The sequence below is a fragment of the Gracilinanus agilis genome, chromosome 4 (genome assembly GCF_016433145.1).
Source record: "Gracilinanus agilis isolate LMUSP501 chromosome 4, AgileGrace, whole genome shotgun sequence".
Taxonomy (NCBI): Eukaryota; Metazoa; Chordata; class Mammalia; order Didelphimorphia; family Didelphidae; genus Gracilinanus; species Gracilinanus agilis.
In genome coordinates this window covers 345,871,350-345,878,327 of record NC_058133.1, presented here as the reverse complement: position 1 = coordinate 345,878,327, position 6,978 = coordinate 345,871,350, and positions in this window count along the sequence as shown.

The following is a 6,978-nucleotide window of genomic DNA, read 5'->3' as shown; positions in this document are numbered from 1 at the left end:
TCCATTTTCCTCAGAATCTCAGTTTTGAACTCTTCCATAGCTTGTGACCCGTTTTCCTTACTTGAGGTGGGTCCGGATGCTTGTTTGTTCTCCTCCTCTGTTTGCTCGGTTGTCTGGATTTTCTCCATGTAAAAGTTGCCAAGCTTTAAAGACTTTTTTTTCTTGTTGTTAATCTTTCTCTTCTGAATTTCCTGAGACTGGGTAGCCATCATTAGCCCAGTAGCTTCTCAGCTTTATCCTCGCGCTCAGGGTCTGTCTGCGGTCTTTTGGCTCCTGAGGTCTGTTTTTTTCCAAGGTCAAGCCCCCTGGTGGACCCCTTGCTTGATCCCCTGCTTGAGGTTCCTTTACAAGTCTCAGGGCGCTGCTTCCACAGTCCTATACCTGCCTATGGTGGTTCCCCACTCAGGGTTTCAGAGCTTTAGCTTGTGGCTGTGTCTGCCTCCACCCACGCCTCTGCCACGCTCAAGCTCTGAGTCAGCCTGAGCTCTGCTCCCGCGCTCTCCGTCCTGAGCCCGCGCTCAGATTTCGTGTGCATTCTTTGGCTTTTTGGGGTCCCAAATCTTGCTGCTCTCAGGAACAGGCCCCGGAGCTGCCAATGACTCAATGGGTGCCCCAAACTTGCTCTATTTCTTTTTAGCTGGCTTCGGCGATATAGGTGCTGTGTGTGGAGGGGGTGGGGCTGGGGTGGTTGCTCAGCCCACGATTTAGTGAGAGCTGTTTCACCCCTTTATAGCATGGAAATGTCCCGATTCCACGTACCTTCCATGCTGTGCCCTGTTGTGGGGTTCCTCCGTTCGTCTGGACTTGTTTTTATGTCCCCTTGAGGAGTCTTGTGTGTTTTGGTCAGGAGAGGTTAAGAGCTGCTTTTTACTCTGCCGCCATCTTAACCCGTAAAAACTTAGCAATTAAGTTTTAATCAAAGTGGAGATAAAGTAAAAAGAAGGAAATATAGGAAGGAGACAGAAAATATTACCTAACTAAAATACCCTGAGCTGAAACAGGAAACTGAAATCCAAAGCCCTGAAAGATGCCAAAGTCCGCAAAAGCCCTCAAGCACACAGCAGACACCAGACCTCCAGCTCACTATCAATTTTCTTTGCTCTAGATCTATAATTTGGAACTAGATGATGAATGATATAGATGCCAGATCACTTCTGTACCTTCTACACCCAGTGTCCCTTAATTGATTCCTGGAGATCCTTTTCTGCTTTGGTGCTTCTTTCTCTCTGCCCCCTTTTAGTCCCTGCATTCTGAACTGTTCCACAAAGCACATGTTCCTGCCTAACCCTCACTTTTAGTGTCCTCAGACTTCTTTGTCTATGTCCCTACCCTGGGTTGTAAAAACGATTCACAAAATTACCATCTTGACCCAAACTGTTTTTCACATGCTTCTTATGCATTATATTCCATTTCTCATCTTGCTTTTTGTACAAGATGTCTTCCATGCTTGGAATTCACTATTTCTGTGCCTCCACCACTTAGAATACCTGGTTTACTTAAAAACTCAGCTGATATGCAACATCATATGTGAAGAATTATCTGGTTCCCCTCAGTTGCGAATGTCTTCCTTCCCCCAAATTGCCCAATATTTATTTGTGTCTGTCTGTCTATCTATCTATCTATCTATCTATCTATCTATCTATCTATCTATCTATCTATCTCCATATCCCCTACTTTTTATGTTTAGAGCTGGATGGGATTTTAGAAGTTCCTCAGTCAAATTCCTTCATTTTATAATGGAATAGCTAAGGAACCTGAGATGTAGGTAGCTTGAAGTGATTTATCCCAGGTCATAGAATAATAAAAATTAGAAAGAAAAACTGAATCCCCCCAACTACATAGCTAGAGTCTTTTCTACTGAACCACGCTATCTTACAATCTAGTGCATTACTTGACATATAGTAGGAACTTAGTAAAATGTTTGTTGATTGATTAATAAAAACAGGTATCCAATACATCTTGTTGATATGACTTAAAATATATTTCAACTTTTCTAAATTTCTGTTTATTTCCATTTTATCTCCTCTCTCAAGTCCTACATTAAAGAAACAAAAAAGGACAGACTTTTTCCATGACTTCAGTATTTTGAGAAATTTTGTGTTTCTAGGTGCATCAAAAATAATGTTACATTATGGAACTTTTTTGGGGGAAATGGTTACTTTAGGAACATAAAATACATTATGTATAGCTTGGTTTGCTCATACAAATTAACATGCTTACTATATTAAATTTAAAAGTATAGCATGTTGGTACAAATACAAGCTGCCCTGGAATAGAAGCTATATCCCAAAATGAAAGGGAATTCATGGAATGCAAGAACAAGTGCCATCTTCCCACTCTGAAAGGGACTCAAATTATACACATACATACATATGTAGGTCATATTTTAAAATAATTCTATGGTACTATATAAAAATTGCAACATATACAGATTTTGGAAAAACTTTTTTTGAGCAGATTTTTTTGAGGTGAAGAGTCTTGTTAGCTATTACTCTGCAATTCAGATTTCTGGACATATTTATTATTATAGCCCCCGATGCTTCTACTCCAAGAACAATTCTTTCAGATTAAGGATAAATATTGTTTTACAAGAAGAGGTGATATTGCCAAGGAGATGTACTTTAGGAAAGAAATACCTTGCTAGTCCTATCTTCTTCCTCTAACCCCATATATTTGAGTGAATAAATGAATGAAAAATCATTTATTAAGCATTTACTGTATATCGAGCCTTGGGAATACAAATATCAAAGTAAAGACAGTCCCTGGTCTCATATTCTATTAGAGGAGGGAATATATATAAAGGAATGGTGGTCAAAGATGAACATTCTTGGCCTTGAAAGTTATAAAGTTACTGAGAAAATACATATTTGACACATACTATCCTGGAACAATTTCAAAATTGATTTCATCATTGGGTTCTTAAAGACTTAGTCAATGGATTGCAAACTCATACAAGTACTACTAAACTAGAAACGTCTTATTTTTAAATTTAAATAAGTTTCCATTGATGTCATTTAATTTTTTTTACATCATATAAGTATATGCTCTCCTTGGGGGCCACTCTTTCTAATAAGGCACACAAAGTCACAGGTTGGAGTCCCCAGAAGACACAACTACTTCTACTGTCTGATTATCATATAACATTAATTGAGTCTCATGTAAAGTCTCCACATGTACTATTTGTGCATGTGAGATTTGATTCACATGTTCAGTGGTTGTCTGCCTATCTCAAGTATCAGGGACAGGGATTCAACATGTAATAAAATAATCATGGTGGCCCTAAAATCTTAGTGCAGTTTTAATATTTAATAGCTGATTATAAGATTTCATCATCACATAGTATCAAATGTTGAGCCATCATGGCTATAAACAGGCTTCTAAAAGTTCCATATATTAGTTTGGAACCATGTAGGGTATATCTGCAAATCCTTTCTTCTATCAAGAATGGCAAATCTGGGAGGCAGCTGGGTGGCTCGATGAATTGAGAGCCAGACCTGGAGACAGGAGGTCCTAGGTTCAAATCTGACCTCAGACACTAGCTGTGTGAACCTGGGCAAGTCACTTAACTCTTAGAGCCTAACCCTTATATTCTACCTTGGAAGCAATACACAGTATTGATTCTAAGACAGAAGGTAAGGGTTTTAAGCAAAAGAATTGTAAATCTGAGAATAATCTCTGTTACACAAGTAGATGCAAAATTTACTGTGGGATCCATGTTTCTGAGAGGGGTTCAAGCTGCATCACAGAATTCCATAGTGCCCCCCAGAACTCTAAGGGAGGGGGCAGTTAAGGGCAGTTGGAGCCCTGGTATAAAAAGCCAGGTCACCCCTCTTGCAAGGGTCCTGACTCTTGGCTCTTGGCTCTGGGGAGACACTCTGTTTAGCATCTGGGGCTGAGAGTCTCTAACAACCAGGGCTGTTTACTTGATAGCAACCTCAAAGATAGACCTTCAAGCAAGATCACAGTCTACCTTCAGTTTAGCTGTTTAGGTTTTAGAAGGAAGATTATTTAGGGGCTTAGATAGGAGTTCAACCATTCAAAATACGTTTCCACCTGGGGCGGGGGGAGGTGCTGCTTATTTTGATATAGCTGATTTTAGATAGCTTCCCTTACCTCTCATTCCTAAATCATTTTCCTTCTTTCTGTTCCCAGAAACCATTAGACCCCTACAATTTAAAAGCTGTGCCTGGATACAGATAATTTGGGGAGATACTCACATCCTCCATAAGCCAAGTTCATATTTCTAGTGGCTCTGAAGTTGATCCTAGCTTCAGAGCCAGTGGGCTGCTGCTCCTAAGACAACAAGCTTCATATATTTCTATCCTGTGGGGGAATAATTTAGACAAAGAAAGTTATCATCACAAGGGTTTAGTCTATCCACTTACCATCTTGGCCCAGATTTAACCAAGCTTGAATAACCTCCATAACCAGCTTTGAGAGGATTCTGGTAACTGATTTCTAACTGCTTACAGGGTGGGGGGAGGTGAAGGAGTACTCCACTTGCTCTTGCCCCTCCTATCCAGTCAAGTTTACCTGCTTCTCCTCTGATCTGGGACTGGTGAATATCCATTGCCATCTGACCCCTAATCTTACAGTTCCCCTAATCTTACAATATGTAAACTAATTTCTGAGTAATACAAATAGAGAGAGGATACTAACAACTATGGTGATCAAAGAAGGAGAAACTTGAGCTAATGTTTGCAGTAAACTAAGAATTCTAAGAAGCAGAGATAAGAAGGAACACATCCAAGGAGGAGAGAGCCTGTATAATGGAACTTGAAGCAGGAAATGGAGCATTATTGGTGTAGAATAAGAGCAAATGTGTAGAAAGGAGTAGTAGTAGTAGTAGTGGTAGTAGTGGTAGTAGTAGTAGTAGTAGTAGTAGTAGTAGTAGTAGTAGTAGTAGTAGTAGTGGTGGTGGTGGTGGTGGTGGTGGTAGTGGTGGTGATGGTGGTGGTGGTAATAGTAGTAGTAGCAATAGTAGTAGTGGTGGTGGTGGTAGTAGTGGTAGTAGTAATAGTAGTAGTGGTGATGGTGGTGGTGGTGATGGTGATGGTGGTAGTAGTGGTAGTAGTGGTAGTAGTAGTAGTAGTAGCAGCAGTAGTAGTAGTGGTAGTGGTGGTGGTGGTGGTAATAGTAGTAGTAGTAGAAGTAGTAGTAGTTATAATAGTAGTTAAAGAAGTAGTAGTGGTGGTGTTAGTAGTAGAGATAGTAATAGTAGTAGTGGTGGTAGTAGCAGTAGTGATAGTAGTAGTAGTGGTGGTAGTAGTAATGGTGGTAGTTGTAATGGTAGCAGTAGTGGCGGTATATACTGTAGTAGTAGTGATAGTAGTGGTACTTATAGTAGTAGTCTTAGCAGTAATGCTAGTGATAGTAGTGATAGTGGTGATAGTAACAATAACACCAATAATAATAGCAGCTAGAATTTTAAGGTTTGCAAAATGATTTCCATGTATCATAAGAATAGAAAGATAGGAAGGGGTCAAATTATGATGGTCTTCTCTTCAATAAAGAATGATGTAAAGATAAAATAAAAATATTTTAACACATTAAAATTATTTGTGGTTCAAAAAACCCTTTGTCTCACAAAAATATTAATATTATTATAATCTGAGAGAGCATTGTGACTGAATATGCTTCATTATTTTTTAAAAACCTGTATATTTTGGGAAGATGAGACAGTCTTGTAATTCATTATTGTTAGTAATTAATTTTTCAGTTGATTTGATCAATGTATGTAGTCAAGCAGATGAATTTCTTTCTTTAAAAGATACTTTTTTGCTTACTGATACATAAACAATACAACAATTCAAATAATAGGTCATACCAGTCAGCGAACATAGCAGCTTTTCAGCAGGAGTCACGTTTTTCTATGTGTAGCTATTCACTATCCACAATGCAAAAACAACTAACAAAAGTGGATTGTCTCAGATTTCAACTCAGCAGAAAGTTTCCATTATAAATCCATTGCCCTTTCTTTACATGATTCTGCTTAAGGAATGGCATTATAGTTGACGTTCCCATTCATGTTTGGGTATTTTAGTTGTGTTTTTTTGTATGAGTGGGAGGAAGAGCAAGAACGCCAGTCATTCTGGCCTCTGGATATTGATTAGGTAAGAGGAGGCTAATTTGTAAGAGGTTTTAAATCACATTTCATTCTAGAAGAAATAGAAGTTTGGAGTTTGAGTCCACATGGTCAGTTCTATACTTTAGGAAAATCACTTTAGCAGATGGATGAATTGGAGTCAAGTGACTCAAGGCAGAAAGACCAATTAAGAAGTTATTTCATTAGTCCATTAAAGATGTGATGAAGATTTCAACTAGGATGATTGCTGTGTAAGTGGGAGAAGCAAGCATATGTGGAGGTAGAAATGTGGGGATAGAAATAACAAGATCTGGCAACTGAGTGGATCTGTGGGGTTAAAGGCAGGAGTCAAGGATGGCAGTGAAGTTGCTGGTTTGAGAAAATGGAAAGATGGTAGCATCCTGGACAGAAAGAGTAAAGTTCTAAAGAGGAACTTGTTTTTTAGGGAAAGATATTATAATAAGATTTGCAATGGAGATCTTTGCATCCCTGCTTATCTTATGTGACTCATTCTGTCTTATCCAAGGTGAAAAGGGGGGCTCACTGGTACCTGCCACAATCACAAGGTGATCTGGGGGAAAGGAGAAAGCGGGGTTCCTAATGCCACTCATGAGCTGCTACTGCTGATTCTTGGGTCTTAGTTAAGTTATAACTGCCTGTTGCAGAGTATGTGGTATGGGGAAACTTGCATAGTAGCAAGAGAAGGTAGAATGGGGGAATAAGATTCTATAAGGTGTGAGGAGGAGGTTGTGATAAGAACAAATCCATCAATGGCTTTTGAAGGGAGAGTGACCTTGGAAACACTGTTTTGAGGAACTAAGTGCCATGTTGGAGAAGGTGTGGCACAAATGCCCCTGCATACTAGAGGGGACTGCTCCATTCCCCCTTTCCAC